Consider the following 13,322-nt stretch of genomic DNA (forward strand, 5'->3'; position numbering starts at 1 on the left):
GTTATATCCTATTGGGGTTACACTCTACTTTATCCAGAATGGACAGGTATAGTACAGAGTCTCAGAGGGAACGATCTTGGACAATTGATAGCCAGAGTCAAAATAGTAGAAAGGATGGTTATTTAGACATTCGAGATAAACTTATGAAAATAAGCCATGACATGTATAAACAGTTGGTTGAGCACCACCGTATAATGAATGACATGTTATCTGACCCAGCTAAGGTGGATAAGTTGACTGGATTTCTATTTGGCAGATTTTCTCAGATGACACAATTCACAAGAACTTGCATGAGGAGTTTGAGAAACTAGCTGATAGCCAGGTAGAGGTCTCAGATTCTACTCTGCCATAGGAGGTGGTGGGAAAGGATATTACACAGATTGATAGTAACGGTCAACTTGATACTCAAATTGAGACAATTGTTTATAGGTTGTCAAAGGGTGATGCCACAGGTATTCAGGATGATATAGTTACAACAGGCAGTGACTACAGTGTAGTGGGTTCAAATGATGATTATGAGGATGTTGTTGTGTAGGATGGTGAGATACCTGGTACAGATGAGCAAACATTGAGCATTCATGACTTTGCTGAGAAAGAGTACCAAGCACAGTTAGATGCTTCATCACATGAGGTTGAGGTAGGTAGTACTTCACATGATTTATCCCGCCAGCTGAAGGTGAGTGAAGATAGTATTTTGACTTCATTATCTCATCATGATAGGTATGTGGAGTTAGTTGGTATTGGTCATATTACTCAAGTGAGGATTTTGCTTGAGTTACCAGCCGATTCTAGTTTACAGATATGGACTCAAGATTGTTATATTGGCATTTGGGATTCAGTTGACAGGAGATCTTTAACACTTTTTGGTAGCAGTGTTTGTTTGGGTGCTATCATGGATTTGATTAGCAGATTGCATGGTGTTGTCTTTTCTTGTGCTAGCAGCTTGTCCAATGTTGGTATTAGTTTTTATACACCGATGTTGGGCTTTGTTCATATATCCAGTCGACCATACTTGCTAGAATGTGTTGATGATATTTCATATTTGGCAGTGTGTATAGATGAGTCCCAGGATCATATTGGCATTGATGACATCCAGGAGGATGCAGTGGGCAATTTTGAAGACTTAGTTTCCTTGGGTATAGAGGAGTTGGACAGCAATGCTAATGTTTTTGATACTCTGTATGTTGATATGAGTTTTAGATTTGATTCACAGGATATGGATGGTAATACTCTAGAGACTAGTAACTTTGAGGATACTCCTTTAGACAGTGCATCAGAGGAGGTTTTTAGGAGACAGTCAAGCCAGTGCCATCATGTGTCTAATCAGTTGAGAGTTAGTGACCAAGACATTGCTATCACTTGCCAGCATTTTGATGCTGCTTGTCAGTTGTTAGCAGTTTATGGATGGGGTTCTCCTACTAGTGATGAGCAGGGAGGCAGTTATCTTTCCTTGACAAAGTTCCATTCTTTATGGGAGGCTATCCAGATTCTGAGATAGGATTATATGCAGTTGGTAGCCGACAGAGATTATCTTATGAAGTGGGGCAGTACAGCATATGATGCATTGTTGGCCAAGGAAGATGAGGTGAGTGAGCTTATTGAGCAGCTTGTGGTGACTTCTGAGATTCTTGAGAGTACACGGTTGGCTTTCAAGGATTCATAGTTTCATTTGGCTAAGGTGACCATGGAGTTAGAGTGACTATAGTCTTCACCTGATTCTATACATTCACAAGCAGTGTTGTTTGGTGATCCGAGGATGTCCATGGCCAAGATTGTCAGAGACAGTGGAGATGGGGATGCATCCATTCTTGATACTAACATTGGAATATCAGGTTCATTCCCACTAGAGTTAGGTTCAGTTGAGTTGGTTGTTGTAGCAGATTGTTGTATGCCTGACATGGTGGTGGCCTCTAGTATTGATGGCACAGAGACTAGAGATTTATCAAAGATCATGTGTGATGTTGGTGAGTCGGCAGTTGGCATGGTTCCTACTAGTAACACTACTCCCTTGGTGATATCTTCGGAGGTAGTAGTTAGTTCCAACATGGTTAATGATCAATTGCAGTTAGTTTCATCTGGATTACAGTCTGAGCCACTGACTGAGATTGGTGCATTCTATCGACATTACACTATGAGGTATGCTCATCAATTTACCTTTGATGACCATGTTGATGAGATAATGATACAGAGATGTACTTTGGTTCCTACTGCTTATCATCAGTTATGGGACAATTTGATGCCTCAAGATGAGAGTTGTGATGGGCATGACATGGTGATAGGTTCTATAGTTGACAGCTTGATAACACATGACTTAGAGCAGGAGTTTCATAGTGATGCTTCAGCGGGTGTTATTATTGATTCTACTCCTTTGGCTATGACATCTCCTGACTTAGCTGGTGATCAGTCACAGTGGGTTGTATCACTTTTTCATGGTGAGTTGTTGACTAAGGTTGGTTTTTTTTATCAACATTATATTGCAAGGTATGTACATCAGTTAGCATTTGATCCTTGTGTTGAGGAGTTGATGGCAGGAAGATTTGGTTTGGGTTCCAATTCTTGCTATTTATCTTGTGATGGCTTTTCACCATCAGGGGTTCTTGGTAGTTATGGTTATGAGATAGTGGTCGGTGATTTGCAAAGTTGTGTTGACTGCAGGAGTTGTACAGTGTGTGGATTCTCCATACTTGGTACAATTTCATTCGAGAGCATTCACCATTGTTGCAGAGTTGGATTGTGCATTCCATATAGGCCAGTGGGATGCGTTGATGGTATTTACTGTGTTGGTAGTTTGATTTGTCCACTTTGCTTGGGTTCTGATGTTCTAAGAGTTTGTTCCTCATGGGTTTTTGATTGTAGTAGTGGTGATTTTGGAGTTTGGTTGAGCTATAATTGTCAGTTTGATTATGGATTCCTCTTAGTCATATTGCAGAGGATATTGCAGGAGCCTGTGTTAATTGGTAGTAGTATAGTTCATGACTACATTTGGGATCTAGGTGGATTGATTGGTTTATTGTTCAACCACTACTTGAGGAAAATCAATGTTTGGGAGGGGAGGACTTGTCATGTCCCCTTTTCAAATAATTAAAAAAAAAAAAATCTTTGCTAAGGCAGGCAAGCCCAAGAAAGTGAAGTTTCGGAAAAAGGGGGTTAATCTTTGGAAACTGTTGGACTAATAAATGAAAAATATTATTAAAATATGTTTCATTAACCTCTCTTGGACATGAGTTATAGTTATGCCCTCTTTTAAGGGGTTTGGATGCATTTTGGGCAGAGGGGAGAACTTGATTTCTGCTCATTCTTTGTTATTCTTCAGAGGCTGCCAAACCTGTGGAGAAGGAGACCCAAGAACGGGAGTTTGCAGGTTTCCAGGGAGACCCAAGAATGGGATTTTTCAGGTTTCTAGGAAGGCTAAGGATGGGAGTTTGAAGTCATTCCATGTGCATGCTCATACAGAGTTTGCCTTTGTGTTGAACAGTGTAGATTTGTGGGTTTTTGGGTGTGTTTTTTGCATGAGTTTGGTGTTTTCAGTTGAGCATTTCATATCAGTTTTGGTTGCTGCTGTATTTCATAATTTAAGCTATTAAAATAGAGCTGAATATATGTATTGGGACGTGATTAAACTTTTGAGATAGTTTATTAGTGTTGTGTGGTGTTTCCGGGCATTTTTGTGTTAATTTCGGGAGCCCGATGAGCATAGTTTTTGTCCTACATTTGAGAACTGTTGTGTAAAGGTTATACGGATCTGGAAATGTCATTTTGTAGGCTGTTATGCTACTGAAATTTCTGTAAAAATGTCCACTTTCAGATTTATTAATAATTTGTGAAGCAGTGAAGCTTTTGGCACAATTTCTGGCATACTCGATTTGGGGTTTCTTGAGAAATTTGGAGGATCTTTGTGATATTAGTTGTTTGATCTTAAAGATCTGATTAGAGGTTTGGAATATCATAAAAAATCAAAAAAGGGACATTTCACTTTGGGGACATTTATTGGCCCATTTCCTATAACTTCGTGGATTAGATATGCATAGAAATCATATTTTTCCTAATTTATTCTACTTAGAATGTCCCTTCTCGTAATGCCTTGCTAGGGAACCCAAAATAAATTAACTTATTAGATCACCAAGTTTGCCAAAAAAAATTTCTTTGAAAGATCAAAACAATCAAGAGATAACATAGTGAAAACAATAACACACATACCTACAAAGCCATAAATTAAAAATTACATCTCTTAAAGGTTCCATGGCATTGAATCATATACAACATTTTATTAAGATTAAATCTGATACATAATGAAATCCACATCATAGAATACCCATAAGTACTAATCAAATGAAATAATATACAAGTACATAAGATGCCACATGGCATAACTCAAATGCATAATCGTCCTCAGTACAAGTCATAGGGTATGAAATGCTAAAACAATATACATTAATAAAAGATACATCTCATAAGATCTCCAATATTCAAGTACAATAAATTTGGAATATGACCATCAAACAATAAACACAAGGTCAAAAGAATGGAACAACTGCACAAGAACATCCACTAATGGCATCCAACTATCAGATCTCAATGGTATAAGAAACACTACCACCTGACCTCATGGAACCTAAATGGTCTACTCCCACCTGTTGAAAAAAAATTGTTCAATTGTATGTTGTCTTTAATGTTACACAAAATGTCAAGTCTTTACCAGTCAATGTCTGTTGAGCTCACTCAGTCAATGAAGATAGTTTTTGGTATCTATTGAGCATTCTAGAGGTAATCAAGTTTAGAGATAGTGTCTATTGAGTTCCCTCAAGCACCAAAGGAAGTTTGTAGGAGGATAGTGTCTACTGAGTTCATTCAGGCACCAAAGAGAAGTTGTCAAGGAACTAGTGTTAACCGAGTTCACTCAATTACCAAAGGAAGTTTGAAGAAATATTTTTTAAGTTAGTGTTGACTGAGCTAGGTCAGCTAAAGAAGAATTTTCTTGAGTCAACATATCTAGTTCGATGAATTTATTTGTTAAGTCTAGCTGACTTAAGGGATGAATATTGAATATTTGAAAGTGTATTCAAGTTGACTTGACAAGGTAAATGATATAAGTATAGAGTAAAGTTTTGGGATTCAATGTAGTGAAGCATGGGATTGAAAAAATAAATCAAGGAAGCAAATTGGGGATAGCAAAGTATTTTGAGTTGACCAAGCTACAAAGTTTTATTTGATCAAGAAAGATCAAGTATTCAAGCAAGAACAAATATCTAAAATCAGAAATATGGTTGCATCACCAATTAGGTCATGTCATTTTTACTCTCTAATCATTTTAACAGTGAATCAGATCTCTTTAGCTTAACAGTTATTTTCCAAATCCTCTAAAAAGGTGACTTTTTTAGATTGAAGTGTCTAAAGACCTCTAACAGGGTCACTCCTAATAGGGTGATTTAAATCCTTAAAAAGGGTCACACCTAATAGTATGTTTTGTAACCTTTAATAGGGTTTCATCCTAATAAGGCTCACTTCAGAAGAGTGAAAAATAGTAACTAGTTGCAATTGGTGGTTTTTCCCAAATTGGATTTCCACATTAAATCCTAGAGTCACATGCATTCATGTTATTGCTTTTTGTTCTTACAACTAAGTTAATTATGGTTGATAACACTAAACATCTTAAGAAGTAAATATTTCAATGTTTGCCGAGTGACAGAAATTCTTAGTGTTAACCGAGTGATTTTAGTGCTAACTAAGTTATGACAGTATTTCACTAGAGTATTGGTTTTATTTTGTACTGACATCTTAAGGGATTTGGGATCTATTTTTGTGGTAACTAATTCACCCCTCCCCTCTTAGTTACTCCTCTTACATTTCCAACAATTTGTATTAGAGATTTTAGTGTTTGCAGAGAAGGTTTCAAGGACCTAAGCTACAGATCAAGATGTCTTACAAAAGGGAGATCTTTAAGTTGAATAGAGATAACTTCAAGGCATGGCAAGAACTCATGAAACTGCATTTGGCAACCATTGGAGATTCAAGCCTAAACTACCTAGACATAAAGTATGTGGCATCTAGTGGAACTATGATTGTTGAAAAAATTACAAAAAAGAAGAATCATAACATTATGATGATTAGTATTGCCTCAACTCTCAACTATGTTGAATTTGCTGAAGTCAAAGACTATGGTACTACTTATGAGATAAGGATCAAGCTAAAATCCATCTATGGAGGAGATGAAAATGTGAGGAGAGTTAACGTAGAAAGTCTTAGAGGTTAATTCGATCATATAAAGATGAGAGAAGATGAGACTATTGCACAGTACAATGAAAGAATCAAAGCCAGTGTGTGTAATTAGATCCTTGGGTGGGAAAATTGATGATGTAATAGTGGTAAGAAAGGTACTCAGAACCCTTCTTCCAATTTATGTAGTTAGAGTTTTTTCTATTCAAGAAATGAGATGTGGTCCTAAGAATGATATAACCTTGGATGCACTAGTGGGAAGGTTGACTACATGTGAGTTAGATAATTTTGATAATTATATTCCTAACTCTAGTTACCTTGAGTCTGCATTCCAAGCCAAGCTATCACTCAAGAAGAAATTTGCAAAGTCTAGAAGCAAGAAGTCTGATGGTGAAGAGGGAGATGGTTCTGATGATGATCTCAAATTCATTGAAGCATTTCTTGAAAGAAGATTTCCCAAGGGCAAAGGGAAGTACAAAGCAAAAATTATTTTGATGTTCTTTTCTTGTGAAGAAGTTGGTCACATTATTGCAAGGTGTCCAAATAGAGAAGGTAAAGAAGGAAAGAAACATGACAAGTACAAAGGCAAGAAGGATTCAAAAGCTACCCAGATTACAAGGACAAAGGTAAGAAATCTTGTTACATTGCTAAAGATTTTGATAGTAGTGAAGAAGATTAAATGGTCTACATTATTGTTAAGGATGAATCATATGATGAGAATGATAGGATGGCCCTCATATCACATGTTAGTAAGAATGATACATGGATTATTGATAGTGGTTTTTATCACCATATGACTAGTGATAAATCTAAATTTGAGAACTCAGTACGCTATGATGGTGGAAGTGTTAGATTTGGCAATGATGAACTATGTTATGTGAAAGGAAAAGTTTGTATTGCACTAACCAATGATCTTAGATATGATAATGCTTATTTGATTGAAGGACTAAAGCATAATCTACTTAGTGTGGCTCAATTGAATAACATTGGATTCAAGGTAGAATTCATGAATGAAAAGGCCAATATGCTTGATGGGAAAGGAAATCTGGTTAGGAATAGCAAGAAAACTAAAGCTGGTCTATTCTACCTAGATCTAAATGAAAGTTCATGTTTCATTGCTCAAGTAGAATATGTCATGTTAATTTTAATAACTTGGTCAAGAAAAAAAAAAGAGTGAGAGGTATTCCAAGCCTCCAAAAACTTGACATGGGTATATGTAAGAATTGTCAAATTGGTAAGATGAGAAAGACAAGTTTTAAAAGCAAAAACTATCATTCTAAAGAAGTGATAGAGCTGGTTCATATAGGCCTTTGTGGACCTATTACTATAGAAAGCTACTGTGGAGATAAGTACTTTATTTTATTTGTTGATGATTATTCTAGAATGATGACAATAATGTACTTGAAGGATAAATTAGAAGCTTTCCAAAATTGCAAGTGGTATCTGGCTAGAGTAGAGAAAGAAATAGGAAGACATTGAAATGTTTAAGATTAGATAGAGGAGGAGAATTCATTTCTAATAAATTCAATGAAGTCTGCAATGAGAGAGGAATCAAAAGGCAAGTGTCTACACCTAGAATACCTAAATAGAATGGCATAGCTAAAAGAAGGAATAGATCAATCATGGATTGTCCAAGGACCCTGATGATAGAGAAGACATTGCTATCAAATACTAGAAGGAAGAAATCAGCATTGTAGTTCATACCTTGACTTGAGTTCAGTTGAAGAAGGATTCAAATCAAACACCTTTTGAATTATGGTACGGTTATAAAACTAATGTGTGTTATTTAAAAGTATTAGGAAGAAAATGTTATATTCTAAAGGAGTCAAGAAAAGGAAAATTTGATGTGAAAAGTGATAAAGGAATATTTTTGGAATACTCCAATAAGAGCAAAGCATATAAATGTCTGAATCTATCTACTCATAAAGTTATAGAAAGTGCACATGTGAAGATTAATGAGTTTGTAGAAAAGAGTGAAGAACAAAGTAGTAAGGAACCTAAAAACTACAAAAAAAAAATTTTACTATGAACCTGATACTTTATCTAATGTAATTGGGAATCAACAGCCTTCACCACCTGAGTCCCCAAAATCTCTAGTTCAACCCAAGTTGCAACCAATGCAACCCAAGTCATCAAAAGGACCCTAGTCATCAAAATGACCCAAGTTTCATCTACTAGAAACCAAGTCATAGTTTAATGGACCCAAGCCATAGTCAGTAAGACCTAAGCATGATTTAAAAGATCATGGTAAACCTAGTGAATTTAGAAAGAAGGATCCTAGACTTGTTGGATATGTCAGAAGGCATCATGCACCCGAGAAAATCATTGGAGATCATTCATTTGGTACATTGACAAGGAACAAATTAAAAGGTACATATTTTCTTACTAAATTTGAACTTAGATCTATAAAAGATGCATTAGAAAATGAAAGTTGGATTCAAGAAATGAATGAAGAGATTGATCATATTGAAAGGAACAAAACTTGAACTCTTGTTCCTAGACCCAAGGATAAGAATGTAATTGGCACAAAATAGGTATTTACAAATAAGTTGAATGAAAATGGAGAAGTTTCAAGAAATAAGGCAAAGCTAGTTTGCAAGGTTTATACTCAAGAAGAAGGTATTGACTATGGAGAAATGTTTTCTCATGTTGCTAGACTTGAAGTTGTTAGAACATTCCTTGCATATGCAGTACACAAAGGATTCAAAGTATATTAGATGGATGTGAAATCAACATTCTCAAATGGAATCTTAGAAGAGGATGTCTACATAGAGTAATTAGAAGGTTTCATTGATCCTAGAAAAAGGGACATGATTTACAGACTACACAAAGCTTTGTATGGTCTCAAACAAGCCCCCAGAGCATGGTATCAAAGGTTACATAATTATCTCATAAAAATTTGATTTCAAAAAACTAATGATAACAACAGCCTATACACCAAAGAAGGACCAGATAAGAAGATTTTGTTGGTAGAAATATTTGTGGATGATACATTATTTACTAGAAATGATGATTTATGCAAACCTTTTTTTGATGAAATGAGTAAGGAATTTGAAATGTCAATTTTGGAGAGATTAAATTCTTTGTTGGCATGTAGATTCAATAGAAGAAGGACAATCAAAGTACATCAAGGAGATACTGAAGAAGTTTGGAATGGAGGATTCTAGACTAGTTGGAACACCTTTGTCTACTAGACATAAGCTTTCCAATGATGATGATTCAAAAGAAGGAGATTAGACTATCTATAGATCAATGATTGGAAAACTTTAGTACGTGGTGTATACAAGACCAGATATAGCATTAGCAATTAGTATGGTGGCTAGATTCCATGCTAATCCTAAAGAAAACCATATGATAGATATCAAAAGAATCATGAGGTATTTAAAGGGTACTAAAGATTATGGTTTGTGGTATAAGAAAGGAGGCAACTTTTAATTGAAATCATTCGCTAATGTTGATTGGGCAGGAAGCATTGATGATAGAAAGAGCACTAGTGGTGGAGCATTCTTTCTCAGAAAGAGGCTAGTATCTTGGACAAGCAAGAAGCAGAATTATATTTTTTAATCTATAGCAAAAGCATACTATGTTGCTACAGCAGTTAATTGTTCAAATATTGTTTGGTTCAAACAATTGTTGACAGGTATGAAGGAAGAGATCAAGGATCTAGTTTTTTTTTTATGTGATAACACCAATATAATTAACATTTCCAAGAGTCCTATGATGCATACCAAAACCAAGCACATTGCAATAAAATATCATTTCTTAAGAGAATTGGTTAAATCCTAGTGTCACTAAACATCTTAAGAAGTAAACATTTCAGTGTTTTCTAAGTGACAAATTCTTAGGGTTAACCAAGTGATTTTAGTGCTAACCAAGTTACAATAGTATTTCACTTTCAACAGAATATTGGGTTTTTTTTGTACTGACATCTTAAGGGATCTAGGATTTGTTTTTGGGGTAACTAATTCACCCCTCCCCTCTCAATTACTCCTCTTACATTTCCAACACCATCATGTTGAGGAGATAATCTCAAGTCCCGTGCAAATAATGATCCAATAGTCATAATCCAAAATCTAGGTCAAGAAAATCTTGATAGCAATCTATCTCAAAGGTATATAACATCTAATCCCAAAGGCAACAAAGACACATAGAAGACCTACTATGATAGTGGGCAAGTTTCATTGCATGAGCCAACTCTAAGGCTACCTTGGTAGCCTCTCTGAACTTCGACTGCCTAGTGAATCGGTATGGCATTAGTATCCTTTCTTATAGACAAGGCATACTAACGAGGCAAGGCCACAACCAAGCATCGTCCCTACTCCCATCCTAGCCTGTACTAGCACTTGAGGCATGGGCAAGGTAATCCACTGACTCTTGTTAATTCATTTTTAACCCAATTAATGAAATATTATCACTCATTAATACAACCTACAATGGGTTATCCAGGAAACCTCTTTAGGGCTCTGGCCTCTATTGCAAGCCACTTTTGAACATGCATAAAGATAACCTCCCCTAATCTCATAACAAAAAGTCTCATCAAGTCACAATGACCACATCAGTCCTATACAAGCAACTAGAAATCACAATATAAAAATTGATCCATATCTCAAAGATCAAATCACATTTATCATGACATTCGCACAACATCATAACAGAAAATTCCCAAGCCTCTGGAAAATATCTTGTCTGGTCAATGTAACAAGTTAAACCCAACCCCAACACAAAATAAACCATATGTCACATCAAGTATTTAAACAAGTGTAGTTTCATAGTTCAAAAGGTTTGTCTATAGATTATCATCACAAAATTCAGTTCACAACATGGTTTCAAGTTTTCATTTTCAAAATTCCATAATGGCTAAGGTTTTTTGAGTACACAATTATTCCAAGAGACCTAGTATTCCATTGAACACACCTTAGTACAAAACCCATTTTCATATAAAAATGAACTACCATTTAAACAAAATTTGAATTTCATTAAAATTTCTCTTACAAAAATTGAAATTACAATTATCAGTTATATATTTATATATTTATATATATATATATATATATATATATATATATATATATATATATATATATATATATATATATATATATATATATATATATATATATATGATGAAAAAAAGCTTACATAGTTCTCCGTACAAGTGGGCATTAGTAAGAAAGAACAAAGTAAGAAAACCTCCAATCTTGTCCGGGACTGAAGTCCAATATTATAAAGATTTAAAGAGGCATACCCCAGTGAAAATATATGTTCTTTCTTAAAAAAATTACAAATATAATGAAGAGGGAACAACTTGCTCGAGGAAAGACAAGAAAACAGTCAACATAATTGAATGTCCAGCCAAAAGGTAGAGATATGTCCTACATATGCAAGTCCACACACAACAAACTTCCAATAGGAGATTAGCAGTCAAAGTTAAGGAGACAAATAAAAACCAAGGGAGGAGTAAACAAAACCAAATAAAACACAAGGAAAGCTTTGCAAAACAGGCCCCTTTAAACATGTTGCTCTTTCCTTCCTTTGTTGTTTTATCCACATTTCCAAACTCCATATTAATAGTTAGTGCATAGTGTAATTATCAATTAATTACATAAATTCAAAATATCTTAAATTGGGTATAAGAGACAAACGATAATTATCCTACTTTTTACTGATGAAATTTGTCAAATGTTTTAAACATTGTGTGTAAGAACCCCAAATAGGCTCTACGCTGATCACTGTTTGTTTCCCTGGGTGTAATGATTGTTTTTGGTTTGTTTTTTAATGTTTTAAGCTGTTTTTGGGTTTTTGAGTTGATGAAAAGAAAATACAAATATTGAAAACTAATCTTACCTAAAATTATAACTCAAATCTGGTTATAATGCTAATCAAATTCATTTATTCGGATGGCTCCTAATGTATGTACAATACTTATTGCTGGAAGAATACATTAAAAACATCATCATTAATAGTTGAAAAAAACTTGATTTTTGTCTCCAATATGCAACCATGCTGTTGGTTGCTTCCTCCTTGGGCAGCGCCTATCAAAAACCGCAATATTAAATCTTTGATTTTTAATTCACTGTAGCGTTGTACTGTTCACAACACTGTAGCTGCTGTTATAACCCCTTCCAATCTGTAAACAGATTCATCCACTTTTTCCCTACTGAAACACAATATTGACTCCAGAATGAAGTCAACTCACAGGCAAAATTCAAGTGATATTTCAAACCCTCAAATTGCATCAACTCTGAAGATACTACGTTCTCCACAGTCTGAATTCTTCTCAAACTTGTAGAAACCCTTGTTGCCACAACTTCAAGAAATTTCACAAGGCAAAATTTTTAAGAAATTCTCATAACCTGCTCTTGAAGGAAGACAAGGTTTGTTTATAAGGACTCCTCAACTCCAGAATGAGTCTTCACGCTCAATGTGGGATAAAAGATATAATAATAACATAAAAAATGTTATTACATTAAAACTTAGAAAAACCCTTTTAATTTTTCCATAAGCTTGGACCCACAATTAATTGAAACGATGGCCCCTTTTATGATATCATGACCCTCACTTAAGTTATATATTATAACTTAACAATATAGGTTCAAAACCAATCATGTTTATTTTAACTAAATAAACATTAATATCTCCATTATTACTCAACATTTTTGAATGTCGTTTGGACTGGGAGCTAACATGATAGAACTGCATATGACCATACCCCTTTTCTAAAAATAGCAGAGGTCTATCTTTATAACTCCAAAACTGCTAAAAATAGCCTGACCAAGCCAAACTCAAAGGAAAACTCATCATAAACAAACTCTGGCAACCTAGAAGAGTACTCTGCTCTGGTCCTTGGAGGATCTCCACACCAAGGTGACCCTCTATCCAATTTTATTAGCCTACGAGGGTCTCTGATAGGCTAATCACCAGCTAAAGTGATGTCTCTAGCTAGAAGGGGACATCACATTGTGCTTATAAATTTATCCTTGTCTAATATTTGCTATGCTATTTCTATTAACATTCTGCTCTCCTACCAATTTATAAGGTTAATTTGATTAGATTATTGGATTAACTTTTAGTGGTGATTATGTTATGATTAATGTTTAATTATCTATGAT

Source organism: Cupressus sempervirens, chromosome 7 (genome assembly GCF_028749045.1).
Source record: "Cupressus sempervirens isolate cs-2001-9-10 chromosome 7, ASM2874904v1, whole genome shotgun sequence".
NCBI classification, from domain to species: Eukaryota; Viridiplantae; Streptophyta; class Pinopsida; order Cupressales; family Cupressaceae; genus Cupressus; species Cupressus sempervirens.